General features: G+C 45.7%; 2 non-coding genes and 1 pseudogene across 2 annotated transcripts; 1 reads left to right on the top strand and 2 right to left on the bottom strand.

Moving 5' to 3' along the window:
* Positions 1–230: 230 nt before the first annotated feature.
* On the bottom strand, positions 231–345 carry LOC136752118 (U5 spliceosomal RNA). The gene has a single exon (XR_010817281.1). It is a non-coding gene; the product is annotated as a U5 spliceosomal RNA (small nuclear RNA).
* Positions 346–10,189: 9,844 nt separating this feature from the next.
* On the bottom strand, positions 10,190–10,304 carry LOC136752066 (U5 spliceosomal RNA). The gene has a single exon (XR_010817237.1). It is a non-coding gene; the product is annotated as a U5 spliceosomal RNA (small nuclear RNA).
* Positions 10,305–18,697: 8,393 nt separating this feature from the next.
* LOC136752086 (uncharacterized) lies at positions 18,698–18,805 on the top strand (annotated as a pseudogene).
* The last annotated feature ends 1,752 nt before the right edge of the window (positions 18,806–20,557 follow it).

Consider the following 20,557-nt stretch of genomic DNA (forward strand, 5'->3'; position numbering starts at 1 on the left):
CGAACCTCTCTCTGAGCTGACTGCTATGACATCACAGAGCACGTGCATTCCGTTGCTTGCCGTCTGTCAACCACTCAGTCACTGCCAGCCAGACTGCCTGGCTGGCTGGATGGGGGGGCTGTTTGCTGCTGCTGCGTACCTTAGCAAGCTTATTTGCTTGACCGGCCTTCCTCCTCCTCCGCCCACATGCTCACCTATGCCTGATCTGCTGTTCACCTGGATCACAGCTCCGCCCCAACAAGGCAGAGCCTCCCAAGAATGGTACAAACTCATCCACGTTCCCCTCCATGGAAAGCTTTAGCAAAAGGCAAAAGCGTTATAAGTAATGAAGAGGAACCCGAGTCCAAGACGCTTCCGACCAGCCATACATATTTGTTTGTATTAAAGATCACATTTTATTACATTTTGTTTTTCTGTACTTTATTACATCTTATTGTGATTTATAATTGTATTGTTTATTTTCCATATATATGTATGTATGTATGTATGTATGTTTGCATGTCCAATTGCTTTCACAATATAAATGCACTGAATTGAGAGAGAGAGAGAGAAGTGCTAGGGCACATCTGTAACATAAACTAGGGAACATTCGTCACATGCTTAGGGAAAGGTACTAAAAGGTCATATACTGGTAAAATGTTGGGCACATTTGAAACAACAAAAATGGCATTTGGTTATTTATAAGGGACATTTATACCAGTCTGTGCAAATATCTATGCATATTCCAATATTTGCTGCATGACTTACAGATTGAGTGAGGGGGTCAATATGTTTGATTCAGAACTAACCACTGCTTCCTCCATTTTGTATTTGAGTAGAAGTGAAGAAACACAGCAATAATAATCAGCCCCGAGGCGACTACGTTTCTAAACCCTATTTAACATCATAATCAAACTCATTCTGCGTCTACACACAGCACAGATACATTGTAAAAACCAAACAAAAAAAACGAAATCACATGTAGAAAACCAGAAACGAACATACAAGTATACGAATATGCTAAGATCAGCCTTTTATTTGTATTTATTTGTATTGATGCATTAAGGGATTTACACCGATTTGCTATTTCAGACACTTTCACTGTATTGACTAAAATACAGGATGAGTTCACATGCATTCGTCACCATGCACACAGTTCACATTTTCATTCATTTTGTAGTGTATCTTTACTTTTATTCTTATTTAAAAAACAATTGGCTAGCCTATTGATTATGGATGCGACTGTTTTGTTGGTTTTTGCGGCACAATTGTGGGCAGATCAATAAACTGTTGGACCATCTCAGGTGATGTTAATGCTTTGATGGGATATTGTGCTTATTGATGAAGTCTGTGATGAAGGTCTAAAATCACTGTTGCATTGTCCCTGTTGCCAGACACACAGCAATGCTCGAAAGGTCCCCCACTTCATAATTACATTATTATAAAGCACCCAAGTCATGGTGGTGTCAAAATGCTATTGGTTGGAAGGAAACCTTATAAAAGGGAAAACAAAGAATTTGAGTTCTCTTAACTTCTTCATCCTGCAACGAGACACAAGAGAGAGCTGGAGGGAGACAGAGAGAGACACATTGCTTCCTGCCTGACCAGACTGGCCTATAAGCTGTACTGTGAGGAGAAAGAAGAAAATGGGTATTATCTGTTTCTTACTGTAATCCAGCAGAAGCTTAATATTACTTATTTTTAGTAATATAATTGAATGATATTAGTTTCGTATTTTTGTCAAAATAAATGATTATTGCACATCTGTGACTTGACCGCATCTTCCCTCTAAAAAGAATCTTAAAAGAGAAACCAATTGACTGAGTTTTCAGTTCAACTATTTATTTATATTGACTGAAAAACCAAGCACTCAAAATTCTCTTACAATTGTTTATTAACAATTATTATTGCTCGGTTATTTGGCTTCACGGCTGTGCTGTCACCACCGTTGTTATTATTGTCTGTGTCTATTTGTGTTTTTAGTTATTGTCTTTGATAGCTAATCCGACTCTGTTCCGTCCGCGCTCTGGGGCTCCGGTGTGCTTCAGTTTCGGCTACAAATTGCACACTTTCAAAATAATAGTTCTGTTTATTGTAGCGTAAGGTACACTTATAAATTTCAATTCAAGAAGTGAATTTATAGTATCACCTTATCACGAATCCTGGAATCTTGTAGAACTCAATTTCCATAATAAATGGACGCAGACTCCAATTCCAAAGATATAAATTGTCAAATTTATTCAAAAACAAAGACTAAATGTAGCACTACACCAATTATACAAAAGGGCAAAACTAATTAACATTAATCTCTAGATCAACAACTCAAAGACAAATCACTTCCGTGACCAAATCAAAGACCATGTGATCGCATATGATATCACACAAATGGTTAAACAAAAAAGGTTATAAACACATTGACTACAATACCGGTTAGTAAGACGAAGGTGAGTCTCTCATTAGTATTGTTAGTCAGACATTAAATAACTACGCAGGTTAGTATTTAATGTCAGGTAACTTCTCGTTATATATATATCAGTCTCATTTACGTAGGTGCCGAGAAAGATCCTATCATTATTTGATTATTATTCAATGATTAAGGATAGGCAGGGCCATCAATAATCTAATGTCTATTAACTTGTGTCAATTTCAGACTAAACAGTTAAACAGGAATGAGAAGATATTTCTCGGCGTTGACAGATTTTATTTCTAAAATTATCAACAAAACAGTTTAATGCAACACAAATTTATATTGAAGACAACTAAATGATATTACACATTCTAGAGTTATGAATCACAGATTAACATTTCTAATTGATTTCTCAAATGTCATGAATCACAAACTGTTAAAGTTATCTGAACTTCGTCGCAGAGAGGCCTCTCTGGTTTCGGGCTCAGATAAAAGCACACGGCACGAGGTCCGTGTGGTTTGGAACAAAGGCAGTCCGGTTCGGCTTTGTCCAAGAACTTCCACTCAATCGATGCACCTGGAAGTTGGGGTTTCTCGAATGTAGAGTCTTTTCCAAATCGATTTTCCACTGGTTTAAAGGCTCCAAGGTTGTGCACAAAATCTTCTTTGTAAGCAGGGTCTCTCACCGTACTTATTTGAAGACAAAGTCTTTGAGGAAAGCAGGGCCCTGTTTGTTCCAAGGGTCAAGTTTCTTAAGACTCAAATAGCTATTTAAATGACTGACACTTTCATATTCATTCGACTTAGTCAATTGTCCAGCTGTAAAACTCCACTGATCAGGTGGGCACAGGCGGTCAGCGTAGTCTGTAAAGTTCTTTATTTAATAAAGTCCTTTAAAAGAATTCCTCGTACGGCTCAATCTCCTTCTCCCAGTTTAACTCTTCTGTTGCTGGCAAAGACTTGGTTGGTTTCTGGTTCCGGTTCTGGCAACAGAGCTACAGGTTGAGCTGTGGCAGCGAGTTACTGGTTCAGGTGAGAGAGAGAAAGAGAAAGACCATGCGCTGTTCCTTATAGTCTGTCAGATCGATAGGTAATTGGTTCCTGAGTTCTTGAGATTGGATTTCGGTTTCAGCCCCCAGTGTCCTATTGGAGGGGAACTTGATTTATGACTGATGTAAATCCATGCCATCTTTTGGAAATGCCGGTTGGCCCGGGTTCGTAGCTCTATGTCGGGGTTTTGGCTCTCGTCCACTTCAAAGAGTTTTTATCACCTACAGGCCCCTTTCTCCAGATATTTCATAGCAGAATTCCAAACTATTTGGCCTCTTCTTGGTGCCATCCTCCCCAAAACTGTCACTTTGATGCAAACCAGTTCCAAGCTGATGAGCTAAGGAAATCTGATAACTTTGGGGGGGGAGAGGTCTTCTTTAGATCAGTGCTTTAGCTCAGAGCCCAAATGCTCTTATCCAAATACACCCAACATAACGCTACAATGTTCATATTATTATAATCTAAGGGTTCTAGTCTATTGTGTATTGTATTTATTCTCAGGCCCTTCTCTTATGTTTTATAGTTATTATTATTATTCCGTACAATACAGGGATTAAATTAAGTATTTTAACCCCAAAGTATTGGCTACAGTTATGATGCCTACTTCACTGTTCATATGCATACAGTTTCTGAGGTCTGGACCACTGCACAGTAGTCCCTGGAGTTGTAGTCCAGACCACTGCAAAATTCGTGCTGAAGTGGTCTGGATCACCACGCAATGGCCCAAGGACCACTGCAAACTTGGATTTCAATGTTTTTGTGTAATCAATGTTGCAATAGCACCTACCATGTTCCTTTGTGGTGAGCTGGTTAATTCTGTTCTGGGAAATCCACAATCCTGCAGGTTTAATAAGTCTCTCTACACATCAGTCCCTGAGTACCTTCAACCAATGGTAATTTTGACCAATTAAGCCAAAGAATTGAGTCGATTAAGTTTTCAAGGACTACCCAGTAAAGACGTGAACTCACGACTAGGTCACACTGTGAGCTCTCCAGAGCAGACATTACACTGAGCTCAGTGTGAGCTCACTTAGCGCTTTTCCACCGACATGGTGCCGGTGCTGGAGCCAGAGCCGCTGCTCGGCCTGGGATCCAGCTGATCTGTTTGTGAACCAGCCCGCTTTTCCACCGGTTTTGGAATCGAACGCTGACGTCACTGGATGTGGGCGTTCCCAAGCGTGGAGTAGAAGTGGAGAAACACAGCAATAATAATCGGCACCGAGGCGACTGTGTCTTTAACATCACAATCAAACTCATACCGCATCTATGGCAAATCGTAACCCTAATGTTACATATGTTCCATAAATATGTGTTTTGAAGAATACACAAGCAAACGATATGCAATATCAGCATTTTATTGACACACATAATAGATCTTATTGTTCTTTAACATTGATGAGAATAATTAACATGAATTAATTTACTGTTGAAGATTCCAGACTGCCTGGCTGGCTGGATGGGGGGGCTGTTTGCTGCTGCTGCGTACCTTAGCAAGCTTATTTGCTTGACCGGCCTTCCTCCTCCTCCGCCCACATGCCCACCTATGCCCGATCTGCTGTTCACCTGGATCACAGTAAAACCCCAACAAGGCAGAGCCTCCCAAGAATGGTACAAACTCATCCACGTTCCCATCCATGAAGAGGAAACCGAGTCCAAGACGCTACCGACCAGCTATACATATTTGTGTGTATTAAAGATCACATTTTATTACATTTAGTTTTTCTGTACTTTATTACATCTTATTGTGATTTATAATTGTTTTGTTTCTTTTCCATATATATGTTTGTATGTATATATGTATGTATGTATGTATAAATGTATGTTTGAATGTACAATTGCTTTGACAATACAAATGCACTGAATTGAGAGAGAGAGAGACAGAGACAGAGACAGACAGACACAGAAGACAGACAGACAGGCACTAACACAGCCACCCACCCACCCACTCTCACACACACACACACACACACACTCTCTCTCTCTCTCTCTCTCCCTCTCTGCATGCTGGGAGTGTATGGGGGGAATCAGTGGTGGTGGGAGGTTTGTTTGGAGAGAGTGTGTGTGTGTGTCTTTACTACTCTTTTTCTTTCCTTTTCTTGTTTTTTTATAGATACTTTTAATCGTTTGTTGGTTTTAAACGATTCGGGTTTAGGGGGTTGTTTTTCGATTTAGATCAGCATGGCGTTGCGGGCGGGGAGACCCCTCCCTTCATTTAATTACGAAACGCTGACCCGAAAGCACGGGCTTATTCTCGTGTCCCAGGAGTAGGTGTCGTTAGAGGACTGTGCGATGGAGATCGGAAGGAAGGTCGGCTTCCAGAACATCGTCTCTGCGGCTCGAATGAATAAGGGCATCGTGGTTTTCCTGAATTCTGAGGCGCTGGTGAAGGATGTGATGGAGGAGGGGGTCACAGTGAAGGGGACCTTCCTGCCCACGCTCCCTCTGGCCACCCCGGCTGTAAAGGTGGTTACTTCCAATGTGCCCCCCTTCCTGAGCAACGATCTGCTGGCGGGGGATCTGAGTCGCTATGGCCGGCTCACCTGCACCATTAGGAGGGTGCTGCTGGGCTGCAGCGCCCCGGAGCTGAAACACGTCCTCTCTTACCGCAGACAGGGTTTCAAGGTGCTGGCGGACGGCGCCGATGAGTTAAGCCTGTCTCTGAAGTTTAAGATCGAGGGGTTAGTGTACGTGGTGTTCGTGTCAACTGATACCATGAGGTGTTTGAGGTGCGGGGCGCAGGGGCACATCAGTCGCTCTTGCCCTCAGGGAGAGGCTCCGGCGGCCGGGCGAGAGGAAGGTGAGGAGCAGGCAGGGCCGTCTGGTGTCGGCTCTGCTGGCCGGGGGAGCGGTGAGGGGGAGGCGGTGGCAAATGCTACTTGCCTCGGTGGGGACAGATTAGGGGAGCTTAATGGGGAAGCTGCTAGCAGTGAGAATGCAGAGCAGCCACGGGCTCAGTTAGCCGAGGAGGGAGCTGCTGTTGCTGCTGATGCGGCCGCCACCAAGACTGAACACTTAGCCAGTGATGATGGGTTTAAAGTGCCCAGGAAAAGACAGCAGAAGCAGTCTGCCCCGTCTTCTGAGGCCGTTGATACAGTTGTCTAAAAAGGCGAATATTACGAGGACGGCTGGTGAGGAGGATCCCGAAGGCGGTGTGGGGGCTGTGGTGCGGCGGGACTCGCAGTCAGAGGAGTCTGGAGAGGGCAGACTTGGACAGCACTGCTGAGGGGGACATCGCTGACTCCCAGGGCGAGCCCGCCTCCACTGACACTGCGGGATACAGTGCTAAAAGCATTAAGGATTTTTTAAGAGAGACCAAGGGGAAGAGGAACATAGTTTTAGAAAACTTCTTCCCTAATGCAAAGCAGTTCCTGGCATCTGCACAAGTGATCCTGCAGGATGTGGCACTCGCGGAGTTTAGTGAGCTGGAGTGCTACAGGTAAAAGAAGTGGAAAGAGTGTTGTCAGGACTGCTTTGCAATCTAATGATAATGGTTAATAGTATGTTTTTTTATGTCTCAATTTTTATTTGTACAAGAGACGCACTTAGACAGTGTGAATGAGTGTGAGTGGCAGCGGGAGTGGAAAGGAGAGAGTGTGTTTAGCCAAGGGTCTAGTGTGAGTGGGTGAGTGGGGATTTTATTTTCACACACTTTTAAAATGGATTATTTTAAGAAAACAGAGTTTGTTGGTGGAAGATTGTTGATGGTAAAGGCTGAGAGTGGGGGAAGGACCTTTGTGTTTATTAATATCTATGCCCCCAATGCTGTGAGAGACAGACTGTCAGTGTTTTCGGTGCTCAGCAAAGCGCTAGCAGACTGTGGGGCTGAGGAGATCCTGGTTTTGGGGGGGTGATTGGAACTGTACTGTGGACTATAGATTAGATAGGAATCATTTGGAGCCCAGTCCACAGTCGGCAAAACAGCTGGAAGGTAATACACAGTTGCACAATCTGGTCGATGTCAGGAGGAATGCCAACCCAAAGGTGAAACAGTACACCTGGGTGAGGCCGGGTTCTAGCATTATGTCGCTAGCCAGGCTGGATAGATTTTATACCTTTAGACATCATGTCAATCTGATCGGTGGCTGCCATTTCACCCCCACCTGACCACTGACCACTGTCTCATCACAGTGAGTGTCACCCTGCCTCCTGTCCGGCTGTGCAGTGCCTACTGGCTTTTCAATAATAGCTTGCTGCAGGACAGGATTTTTTGTAACTCTTTTCTTTTCTTTTGGCAGAGATGGAGATCAGAGCGCCCTAGGTTTGCCTCCCTGAGAAAGTGGTGGGACATTGGGAAGGTTAAGACCAGGCTCTTCTGCCAGAAGTACACTGAGCATAGGACTGACAGCTTGAATGAATCTATGAAGGAGTTAGAAGGAGAGTTTCAGGTGCTCCACCGAGCCTTGGATGCTGGAGATTCGGGGGCATTAGAGGACCTCAAAGCTATGCAGCAGGCATTGTCAGAGCTGCTGGGGACGTGGGCTCGAGGGGCAATGGTGCGCTCGCAGTTCAAGAGCCTGACACAGATGGATGCGCCGATCAAGTTCTTCTTTGGGCTGGAATGCAGGCGGCAGCAGAGCAGGGTGATGCTCTGCCTGAGGACGGCTGAGGGCCGCGTGCTGCAGGATGGGCAAGAGATGTGTAGTCATGCCACATAGTTCTGTAGGGAGCTGTACTCCGCAGAGCCGGGCAGCCTGGAGCAGCAGCAGCAGTTTCTGTAGGGTCTGCCTAAGGTCCCACAGGATGGGGTCAAGGGGTTAGAGGCCCCACTAACCCTGGCAGAGCTGACCTGCGCAATGCAAGAGCTCAATAAGGGCTGGGCACTGGGGCTGGATGGGCTCACCTGCTCTCAGTGCTGTAGGAGGGCCTGTGAGCTGGTCTGCTGCCCATTACCTGTCGTACAGCTGTTCTGACCCTGCTGCCCAAGAAGGGGAATCTGTCCTCCATTGTGAACTGGAGGCCAGTGGCGCTGCTGTGTCAGGACTATAAGATCCTGTCTAAGGCTCTGGCTAAGTGGCTCAGAGACATCATGCCGGCCGCAGAATTTATTCAGGTGCTGTACTGTCATGTGTTCAGTGTGCTGAAGATCAATGGTGGCCTGAGTGAGCCTATCCCCATCCATGGAGGCATCAGACAGGGCTGCAGTCTGTCAGGGATGCTATACTTCCTTTCTATCGAGCCCCTGCTGCACAGGCTGAGGCAGTTGCTAGCCGGGCTGTCCATCCCTTGTCACCCAGAGCAAGCGGTCAGGGTGTCGGCCTATGCTGCTGAGACACACAGTCTGGCCAGCGAGACGTCCAGGTCATTGTGGGAGTGTCTGGAGGAGTTCAGCAGGGCCTCCCCAGCCAGGGTCAACTGGGGCAAGAGCAGCGCTCATCTGGTTGGGGTGTGGGAGGGTTCTGCCCCCCCTGCCCTCCCTGCGGGGCTGCAGTGGTCTCTCTCAGGCCCTCGGGTGCTGGGTGTGACTTTGGGGGAGATGCAGGAGAACTGGGCTGGCCTGCTGGAGAGGGTACAGGGCCGGTTGAGGGCATGGCACTTGCTGCTGCCCCAGCTCTCCCTCAGGGGGAGAGCAATTGTTATTAATATCTTGGTGGCCTCCATGCTCTGGCACACTTATGCCTGTCTGGACCCCCCACCGGCTCTGGTGTCCCAGATACAGACCCTGCTCCTGGATTTCTTCTGGGACGGGCTGCACTGGGTGCGCAAAGCAGTGCTGTTCCTGCCGCTCCAGGAGGTTGGTAGATCTGTTAAGCAGGCTGAGTGCCTTTCGGCTGCAGGCAGCTCAGAGGCTCCTGTACCCTCCAGATCCCCAATGTCTCCCGCCCTGGACACTTGTTATGACAGACACATGTTTTTACTTAAGACACGTCCCAATATACTTCCTTCCCTGCCTGTTTTTTATAGTACTGTTTTAGAGGTGTGGCAGCGCTTCTCCCTGGGTAGGGAGCTGGGGGGAAGCAGTCTGTATTGGCTGTTAGAGGATCCACTGCTGTGGAACCCCGGTTTTAGCTGTCCACTCCTGCTCTCCAGCAGCCTCAGGTCAGTCCTGCTTAAGGTCGACGTGATCCGACGTGAGGGATTTGTTGGATTTAAACAGGGGACAGTGGGTTGGTGCCGACAGCCTGGCTGCCAGGCTGGGTATGAGGTCACTGAGAGTCGTAACCAGATTTCTCTGGGCAGTACAGAACGCCCTTCCCATAGGCGCTGTGGAGCGGCTTTTCCAGGCTCTCACGCAGCACTGCTGGCCCAAGGACCCTGACACCGTCTTTCCCCTTGTTTGTCTGTGTCTCTCAGTCCCCCGTAGCTCATCAGGCCGCCTACTTTTAATGTTTTTTAGGTGTTTCTAGTTTGTTTTAAATGTTTTGTTAGTATTTCTTTAGTAAAAAAAAGGTGTTAATATTCAAAAAATCTCTCTCTCTCTCTCACACACACACACACACACTCTCTATCTCTCACTCTCTCACACACACACACACATACACAGCCAGCAAGACTCACTAAGCCAGCCAGCTCAGCGATGACATCAGGAACCTCTCTCTGAGCTGACTGCTATGACATCACAGAGCACGTGCATTCCGTTGCTTGCCATCTGTCAACCACTCAGTCACTGCCAGCCAGACTGCCTGGCTGGCTGGATGGGGGGGCTGTTTGCTGCTGCTGCGTACCTTAGCAAGCTTATTTGCTTGACCGGTCTTCCTCCTCCTCCGCCCACATGCCCACCTATGCCCGATCTGCTGTTCACCTGGATCACAGCTCCGCCCCAACAAGGCAGAGCCTCCCAAGAATGGTACAAACTCATCCACGTTCCCCTCCATGGAAAGCTTTAGCAAAAGGCAAAAGCATTATAAGTAATGAAGAGAAACCCGAGTCCAAGACACTTCCGACCAGCCATATATATTTGTGTGTATTAAAGATCACATTTTATTACATTTTGTTTTTCTGTACTATATTACATCTTATTGTGATTTATAATGATATTGTTTATTGCTTTGACAATACAAATGCACTGAATTGAGAGAGAGAGAGAGAGAGAGAGAGAGACAGACAGGCAGACAGACACTAACACAGCCACCCACTCTCCCACTCACACACACACACACACACGCACACACGCTCTATCTCTCTCTCTCTCTCTCTCTCTCTCTCTCTCTCTCTCAAAATTCAAATTCAAATTCAACGTGCTTTAGTGGCATGACCAAAAAGAAGTATTGCCAAAGCAATGGTGACAAACAACAGTTTTTAACATATATATGTACATTTGCATACATAAATTCACAATATATATGTTAAAAACTGATTAATTTCAATTAATAAATTTCAATCATAGTTCAAAGAGACATAAAACTGATATTGATAGTAATAATTGGGTGTAGCATAGGTGTCATTGCCTGTGTCCAGGGGTGTCCCCTGTGTGAGTGGACTGAGTGTCCACTGTGTCCCTCAGGCTGTGGCAGGCAGCTGTATACTGGGCTGCCAGTAATATGCAGCTGGTCTCCTCTCCCAGAAGGACTGGCACTTTCTCCGAGACTGGCAGGTCTTGAAATCTCTTATAGAGATCTGCTATTTTGGGGACAAATTTTGCTCATAAATGTTTATATTTTTCATATTTTAGAATAAAGTGCAGCTCTGTCTCGACCTCTCGGCGTTGGCAGTGGGGACACAGCCTGTCCTCTCTGGGCAGCCAGGTCTGCCTGTGTCGGCCCGTCTCGATGGCCAGGCTGTGCTCACTGAGCCTGTATTTGGTCAGGATCCTTTTGTGTTTTTCGTACGTTATTAATTTAAGGTTTTCTGACAATGTGTAGTGTCTTTTTAGGGCCCGATAGCACTGCAGTTTACTTCGTGCTTCTGTATGTGTTTCCCAATGGGTGATGTAGTTTTCTTTGTGCTGTGTGATAATTTGGTTGACTCTGATTGTGTGCATGTGTGTGTTGCTGTCCTGAGGCTGGCCAGTGTCGGTGTGTGTCTGCGCAGTGAGCCTGCGGACCAGCTGGCTGAGGGGGCTCCTCTCTGGGTTCAGCTCTTGGCATTGCAGGGCCTTGTGGTGGTAGGAGTGTGTGTCGCTGTTTATTAGATGGAGCCAGAATTTAATTGCCCTTTTGTGTATGTTGATTAATAATGGGTATTGGCCTAATTCTGCCCTGCATGCGTTGTTCTGTGTTTTCCTTTGCACCTGTAGGATATTTTTATGCAAGGTTTCTATTGGGTGTGTGTCCCATTGAGCAAACTCCTGCCCTGTGAGGGGACCCCACACCTCACTGCCATAGAGAGCAATGGGCTGGATTATGGATTCAAATATTTTTAGCCAGATTTGTACAGGTATTTTTATGCTAATGTGTCTCTTTATGGCATAGAAGGCCCTGCGCGCTTTCTCTCTCAGTGTCTTCACCGCCGTGTTGAAGCTTCCTGTTGAGCTGAGTGTGAGGCCTAGGTATGTGTAGTGGGTGCAGTGTTCGATGGTGCTGTTTGCTAAAGTGACGTGGTACCTAGTTCCCCGAGGCCTGGCCTTTTTCTGGAATATCATGGTATTTGTCTTTTTCATGTTTACTGCCAGGGCCCAGGTCTGACAGTACTGCCCCTGCTCTGTGGGCCACAGCAGCACCAGGTCATCTGCGTTGAGCAGGAACTTGACTTCTGTGTCATGTAGGGTGAGGCCGGGGGCTGTAGATTGCTCCAGCATTGTGGCCAATTCATTGATGTAAATATTGAATAGCGTTGGGGTCAGACTGCAGCCCTGCCTCACCCCACGCCTCTGATTGAAGAACTCTGTTCTTTTATTGCCAATTTTAACTCCGCACTCGTTTCCTGTATACATTGATTTGATGATGTCATATGTTTCACCCCCTACACCACTTTGGAGAAGTTTGTAAAATAAACCTTCATGCCAGAATGGAACAATTTTTTTTTTTTAATCATTGAAACAAGCAAATATTTTATTTTTATTTTGGTTGACGTGTTTGTCAATGATGGTGTGTAGGGTGTAAATATAATCGTTTGTGCTGTGTTTTGGGAGGAAGCCAATCTGACTCTTACTCAGGACACTGTGCTCGGTAAGGAAGGCCAGTATCCGGGCGTTAATGATTCTGCAGAACACCTTCCCCAGGTTGCTGCTCACACAGATGCCCCGGTAGTTATTAGGGTCCAATTTGATCAGTCCTTTATGCCAGCTGTCAGGGAAGTGGCCCACACTGAGCACCAGGTTGAACAGCCGTAGCAGGGCCTGCTGTAGCTCAGGGCTGCTGTGTTTCAGCATCTCGTTGGAGATGCCATCAGGCCCGCATGCTTTCCTGGGCAGCAGGGCACGCAGCTTCTCCTGCAACTCCTGCTCAGTAATAGTTGAGTCCAGGGGATTCTGGGTGTCTTCCAATTCCAATTCCATTCTTTTTAGTTTCACACTGATGTCATGCTGAGCTGATTTCTCAGTGTGGTGAATGTTTTCATAAAGTCTTTCAAAGTGGTTTTTCCAAAAATCTCAATTTTGAATGGCCAATTCTTCAGGTTTTAATTTATTACATTTTTTTCCAGTTTTCCCAGAATCAATTTGTGTTAATGGACTCTTCGATTATTGTCAGTTGCTTTCGGGTGTGTTGTACTTTTTGATCTAAGTGTTTCTTTGTTCCTCAGATCCTTCCTTATTCTATTTCACTCCTTGTCAAACCAATTCTCCTCTTTGTATTTTGTTGGGATGTTCTTTTTAATTTTCAATTTTGACTGTAAAGCTTCTTTTTCAAATATATGATTTAAGTATTTTATAGCCAGATGTATTCCTTCTTTACTATGTTGATTTGGGGTGACCAGAAAGGTGTGTATTAGTGATTGGATGTCTTGATTGCCAGTTGCTTTCTGGTACTGTTCTGTGCTGTCTGGAGCCCATCTGTAGGAGTGTCCGAGGCTGTACAGCTTGCTGGGCTGTGTGTGAGCGCTGCTGCTGTGCTCTGTCCTCTTCAGGAACACAGTGATTTGGCTGTGGTCTGATAGAGGTGAATGCACTGAGAGAGAAGGGGTCTAGGTTTGTGATGGCATAGTCTACCGTGCTGCTGCCAAGAGCTGAGCTGTAGGTGTATCTTCCCAGAGAATCTCCCCGGATCCTGCCATTCACGATATACAGTCCCAGTCCCTGACAGAGCTGCAGTAATTTTTGCCCGTTTTTATTCACTCCCCTGTCGGGGCTGTCTGAGGGAGCTGATGGGGGTGTTTAAGGGGGTGTGGCCGAATATGTGGCTGTCTCCCTGCGTGCTGGTGAAGTCAGGCAGGCTGCCTGTCCGGGCGGTCAGGTCCCCACAGATCAGCACACTTCTCTGGACCTGGAAGTGGCAGACCTCAGTCTGGAGGTTGGGGAAGATCTCCTCATTGTGATATGGGGATTCTGAGGGGGGAACATACACGGCACACAGGAACACATTGGTTTGTGTAGAAATTATTGATTTGCTTATTTTAAGCCATATGTGTGACTCTGCTGTTTTGATAGGCTGTATGGAGTCACTGAGCTCTGCTTTGTACCAGATTATTATGCCCCCGGAGTCCCTGCCGTGTCTGACGGAGGGCTTCTTCAGGGAGGGCACTATGACCTCTCTGTAGCCTGAGGGACAGTGACTGGACACGTCTGCCCGACACCATGTCTCTTGCAGGATGATGACATCCTTGTCTCTCACTCTATCTCTGAACTCCGGGTCTGTGCTCTTCAGCCTGAACACTGAGGAGCCCAGGCCCTGGATGTTCCACATGGTGATAGATAGGGATCGCATTTCTTTCTACTCTAATTAAGCAATTTATATACTCCTTTGGAATGAGATATATCTGGAAATGTGTGAAGTGGAAAGTAAACATATAAATAAATAGTAATACTGGTGATATGTAAAAATAGGAAACGAATAAATTAAAAAAATAAAAAATAAAAAACTCCTGACTTACACTCCTATATACATACGCATAAACAAATATATCTACATATATACACATATATGTAAGCATCCATATATCTACATAATTTTTAGAAAATGTCCATATATATCAGTATATAACTACATTTATACAGGGGTGATTTTCGGATGTGGTAATAGCTAGTCACCTCCTGCAGTGGTTTCTTTGTTATGCACAGTTACTTATCTTATCAGTCGGGTGCAGATGAGGTTGAGCAGGTGTCGGATCTCCTGCAGCTCCCCGGTGTCGGTGTCGGCCACTCTGCTGAACGCTGCTGCGTAGTTGCGCTGGCTGTGCTGCTTGGCTGCTCTGTGCATGTTCTGGATGGGCTCCACTCTGGGTCTGCTGTTCTGTGGTCGGCCGTATCCAGGCTGGGGTCTGCTGTGTCCGGGCTGGGGAAGGTGGTGTGCAGGTGGAGGGCGGGGGCTCCCAGGGGCCGCTCTCCTGATTGGCTCGGGGTTGTTCTGGGTGGTGTGGGTGCTGGAGAACCTTCTGTGGCCATGTGGGGGGCTGGCTGGGTTTCGGCCCAGGGCGATGTCTTTGAGTGTCTTTGCGAAGACGCTCACTGCTTGTTTGTGGAGATTGACGTTGTCAAACAAGCTGTGGGCCCCAAGAGTGGGGTGGTGTGCCAGGTGCACATTTGGCATCAGAGCACATCCCCGAGAGATCTCAGCGTTGATCATGTGGATGGTGTTGGGGTGGAAGGCCTTCCTGTGCAGCAGGGTGGAGATGATGATTTTGGCGTGGGTGAAGGTCTGGGTGGCCCTCTCCGCCACTCTTCTGATGGAGCTGGCCACCTTGTCCTGCTGGGTCCTCAGGTCGTTTGTGCCTGTGTGTATAATAATATGGCTGGGGGAGCCGAGGCTCTTCTCGGACAGCTGCTGAATGGCCCTCTCTGTGGTCGGACACCAGACCTTGGAGATCTTGCCATCAGGGAAGAGCTGCCTCTCATTTATGAGTTTGCCATTTGAGTCTATCAGCAGGGCTACTTCAGTGTTCTTCTTCCTGGTAGTCTTTCTGCGTGAGGGGGTCTCATCTGTGTTTGGTTCAGCCTGTGTGTGTGGTGCGCAGGTTTTGTTAGTGGTTTCGGGCTCAGGGTGTGTGTGAGTGCTGGGTGCAGTGTGTGTGTCTGAGTCAGGGTGTGTGTGTGTGTTGGGTGCACTGTGTGTGTCGTGCTCAGTGTGTGTGTGTGTGTGCTGGGTGCACTCTGTGTGTTCGGGTCGGGTTGTGTGTGTGTGTTGGGTGCAGTGTGTGAGTGGTGTGTTGTGTGAGAGTCAGTATGTCTGGATGTCATTGGGGTGGGAGGGCTCTGCACATTGTGCACTGCTGGGTTTCTTGAGGGCTAGTTGTTGTGGGCAGTGAATTTGTATAGCTTCTCCTTCAGGCTCTGCACTGTCTTGTCTCTGCGTTGCAGTTCCTCTCTCAGGGCCGTCAGCTCCCTCCTCATGGCCTCCCTGTCCTGCTGCAGCTCCCTCACCTCCTCCCTCAGCTCCCTCACTGTGACCTTGTGCTCTGTTGGACTCTGTTGAGCTGGTCTGTTAGCTGCTCTGTGGTGTTGGAGGTTGTGAGCATGGCCAGCACCAGCTCTTTTAGCTCCATCAGCTCCACCTCCAGCAGGGACATGTTCTCCCTCAGCTGGGACACTGTGTCGTGTGTCTGAGGGGTGTCCTGTGCTGGGATGCGTGTGGATTCCTCGCTGTTCTCTGGCGCGGCGCTCTCCCCTCCGTTGGCAGGGCAGTGTGGGGCTGGACTCTCCTCCTGTGTGGCTGCGTCTGTGCTCTTTTGGACACGTCTCTCCTTTTTCTCTCTGTCAGCCAGCGTTTTCAGTGAGTGGAACTGATTTTCAAAGGTGCCCAGGCTGCCCTCGCTGCCCTGTATTAAGACTGTTCCAGTGTGGTACAGATTGATTGTCAGCATGGAGGTGTCTGGGTCGTCCTCCTCACTGATTGACACCTGCCTTCCTTTACTGATGCCTCTCCTTTTAATGTGCCTGAACAGTTGACAGATGGCAGCGTGCCAGGCGTTGGTGTGCTCGGTGTAGAAGACCAGATTGCTGGTGACTTGCTGGTCTCCAGTCTGAGAGAAGTCGGCTCTGAGAGTCTCTGGGTTGTCCTTCAGTATGTGTTGTTTGAGACTCTTCCTGGCCTGAGCGTTCTTCAGGTGCTCTGGGTAATGGATCTCACAGCTCCTGCTCCTGCTCATTGTATCTTTTATGAATTGATACTTTCAAATTCAAACCTCTATCACTTTTCAAATATCAACAGCTTTTCAGTATAGACACAGTTCTGTGTTGATTATACTGTATGCTCTAATATTGAATATTTTCAAAGTTACATCATTTGTTTGTTTTTCCTATCATGTTACAAATGTTCCCTATGTGAAAGATGCATTATATCTTAACAATGTCAAAACAATTAAATATATACAGATTATTATTTTCCGTAAAGTTTAATCACATTGCTTGACAGTTTTTTATTGATCCTGCAAAATTGGGAAAAGTGTTTAGGGAACAATTGTAACTTAAAGTTAGGGTTAGTGTTAGGGTTAGGGTTATGAATATAATTGATATATAGAATTGTTAAGAAGTGTAAATGTTTACATTACATTTTTCATGGATTGTCTGAAAGTTTCAGTTCTATATTCGATATGGAAACCGTTTTTTCTATTTGTGTATATGAAAGATATACATCTATGCAATATCTTCACTATTAAAGATAAACGCATTAAAACTTTCGGCATTGTTAAAGCTCATTGGTATTACTGTGACATTAGTTTAATATTAAAAAATATAAATATATATGAAAAGGTATCATGAAAGAAATTAGAAACACCGTATACATTATTTTACTTTATAGCAGGGAGGAATCGCTATGTGTTATGTTGTTCCCCCAAGAACATATTATTTGAGTTGCATGTTGTAAAGCCGGACAGGTTAGAGTGACGCACATCTTTGTGTTCTGGATAGAGAGGAGTAGTGGCGCTGCACTGCTGTGCTCGGCATTGTATTTGTAACTGCAACTTGGGCTCCAGCACCGGCACCATGTCGGTGGAAAAGCGCTAAGTGAGCTCACACTGAGCTCAGTGTAATGTCTGCTCTGGAGCAGTTGTGAGTTCACGTCTTTACTGGGTAGTCCTTGACAACTTAATTGACTCAATTCGTGGGCTTAATTGGTCAACATTACCATTGGTTGAAGGTACTCAGGGACTGATGTGTAGAGAGACTTATTAAACCTGCAGGATTGTGGTTTTCCCAGAACAGAATTAACCAGCTCACCACAAAGGAACATGGTAGGTGCTATTGCAACATGGATTACACAAAAAAAATGAAATCCAAGTATGTAGTGGTCCTTGGGCCATTGTGTGGTGATCCAGATCACTTCAGCACGAATTTTGCAGTGGTCTGGACTACAACTCCAGGGACTACTGTGCAGTGGTCCAGACCTCAGAAACTGTATGCATATGAACAGTGAAGTAGGCATCATAACTGTTGCCAATACTTTGTGGTTAAAATACTTAATTTAATCCCTGTATTGTACGGAATAATAATAACAACTGTAAAACATAAGAGATGGGCCTGATAATAAATACAATACACAATAGACTAGAACCCTTAGAATGTAATAATATGAACATTTTCATGATTAGTATGATTGTACTTTGGATGATCTATTAATGCAAGTTGATAACATATTTTACAGAAAATGGGTTTTAGGAATTGTGTCCAAAAACTAAAAGAATTGTCTTAGGGACCACTGCTCCTTTTTTCCAGACCAATGTATAGCCCAAATTTCTTTTAAATTATGTTTAAAACAAAATTGAGGAAGCAGTGGTTAGTTCTGAATCAAACATATTGACCCCATCACTCAATCTGTAAGTCCTGCAGCAAACATTGGAATATGCATAGATATTTGCTCAGACTGGTATAAATGTCCCTAATAAATAACCAAATGCCATTTTTGTTGTTTCAAATGAACGCAACATCTTACCAGTATGTCCTTTTAGTATGTCACAAAGGTTCCCTAATTTGTTTTACAAATGTTCCCTGCATGATATGAATGTTCCCTAAGCATGTGACGAATGTTCCCTAGTTTATGTTACAGATGTGCCCTAGCACTTCTCTCTCTCTCTCTTTCTCTGTCTCTCACTCTCAATTCAGTGCATTTGTAATTTAAAAGCAATTGGACATGCATACATGCATACATACATACATACATATATACATATATATGGAAAATTAACAATACAATTAAATATCACAATAAGATGTAATAAAGTACAGAAAAACAAAATGTAATGAATTGTGATCTTTAATACACACAAATATGTATGGCTGGTTTGAAGCGTCTTGGACTCGGGTTCCTCTTCATGACGCTTTTGCCTTTTGCTAAAGCTTTCCATGGAGGAGAACGTGGATGAGTTTGTACCATTCTTGGGAGGCTCTGCCTTGTTGGGGCGGAGCTGTGATCCAGGTGAACAGCTGATCGGGCATAGGTGGGCATGTGGGCGGTTGAGCAGTTAATATATACATACATTGAAAAATAATAAAAGGTAAGAAAAAAGAAACAAAAAAAATGAAACAGTAACATTATAATTTATAAATTAAATCTTAATAGACATGTACATTTACTTCATAGTTATCAGGTTACAGCTGGTGCTCATGTATGTCATGTTTTCACAGTGAGCCCCTCAGGCTGTGGCAGGCGGCTACATATTGGGCGGCCAGGGGGGCTGTGTGTCCCTCCCCCAGGAGGATAGCTTTTTTTTTATTCATTCATCAATTCAGAGAATGATTTTATAATATTTATGAATTTATTATAGAATGTGTCCCTTAATTTGGCATATTTATTGCATCGGAGGAGGAAGTGCATCTCTGTCTCGACCTCTCCTGTCTCGCAGTGACCACAGCGCCGCTCCTCTCTGGGCAGCCAGCTCTGCCTGTGTCGGCCCGTCTCTATGGCCAGGCTGTGGTCTTGGTCAGGATCCATCTCTGCTTCATATCTCTGACAGTGAAGAGATACTCTGCCAGGGTGTATTCTCTGTTTAGGGCCCGATAGCAATCCAGTTTACTTTGGGATTTGGTTTCATTGTTCCAATGTTCCAGATAGGAGGTTTTGGTTATCTTTATGATTTGGTTGACTCTGATTGGGGGCAGGTAAGCAGTGCTGACCTGAAGCTGGTCTCTGTTCGCAGTATTAGCGGGGGTCAGTGCCGTGAGCTTCAGGGCCAGCTGACTCAAGGGACTCTTTTCAGGGCTGAGCTCTTGGGTTTGGAGGGCCTTGTACTGGAGTGAGTCTGACTCACTTTTCTTCAAGTGCATCCAGAATTTCAGTGCTCTTTTCTTTATATTAATGAGGGTTGGGAAGCGGCCTAATTCTGCCCTGCATGCGTGGTTTGGTGTGTTCCTGTGCACCTGCAGTATGTTTTTATAGAGTTCAGCATGCAGGGTCTCTATTGGATGTTTGTCCCACCTGTTTGTCCTGTTGACTGAGTGGACCCTATACTTCACTACCGTACAGCGCAATGGGCTGGATCACACTGTCAATTAGTTTGAGACAGAAGAAGATTCTATAACATTAATATCCCATTCCAATCTGATTGCGTAGAAAGCTCTTCTTGCTTTGTCTTTGAGTGCCTTCACAGGTTAAAGCCCCCTGACGCACTAATAGTCAGGCCCAGGTAAGTGTAGTGTGAGGTGTGTTCTAGGGTAGTGTTGCCTAGCGTGAAGTGGTATTTGTTTCCCTGAGGAATTTTTTTTTGGAAAATCATGATCTTTGTCTTCTTCATGTTTACTGCCAGGGCCCAGGACTAACAGTACTGCTCTAGCAGTGCCAGGTTTTGCTGAAGCCCCTGTTCTGTGGACGACAGCAAGACTAGGTCATCCGCATAGAGCAGGAATTTGACTTCTGTGTCATTTAGGGTGAGGCCAGGGGCATCAGACTGCTCCAACACCGTTGCCAACTCATTGATGTAGATGTTGAACAGTGTTGGGCTCAGACTGCAGCCCTGCCTCACTCCCCGCCCCTGAGTGAAGAATTCTGTTCTTTTGTTGCCAATTCTTACTGCACATTTGTTTTCGGTGTACATTGTTTTCATAATATCATAGACTTTACTCCCTACACCTCTTTGAAGAATTCTGTAATAAAGTCCCTCGTGCCAAATGGAATCGAATGCCATTTTGAAATCAATGAAACAGGCAAAGATTTTGCC

The sequence above is a fragment of the Amia ocellicauda genome, chromosome 6, assembly GCF_036373705.1.
Source record: "Amia ocellicauda isolate fAmiCal2 chromosome 6, fAmiCal2.hap1, whole genome shotgun sequence".
Lineage (NCBI taxonomy): Eukaryota > Metazoa > Chordata > Actinopteri > Amiiformes > Amiidae > Amia > Amia ocellicauda.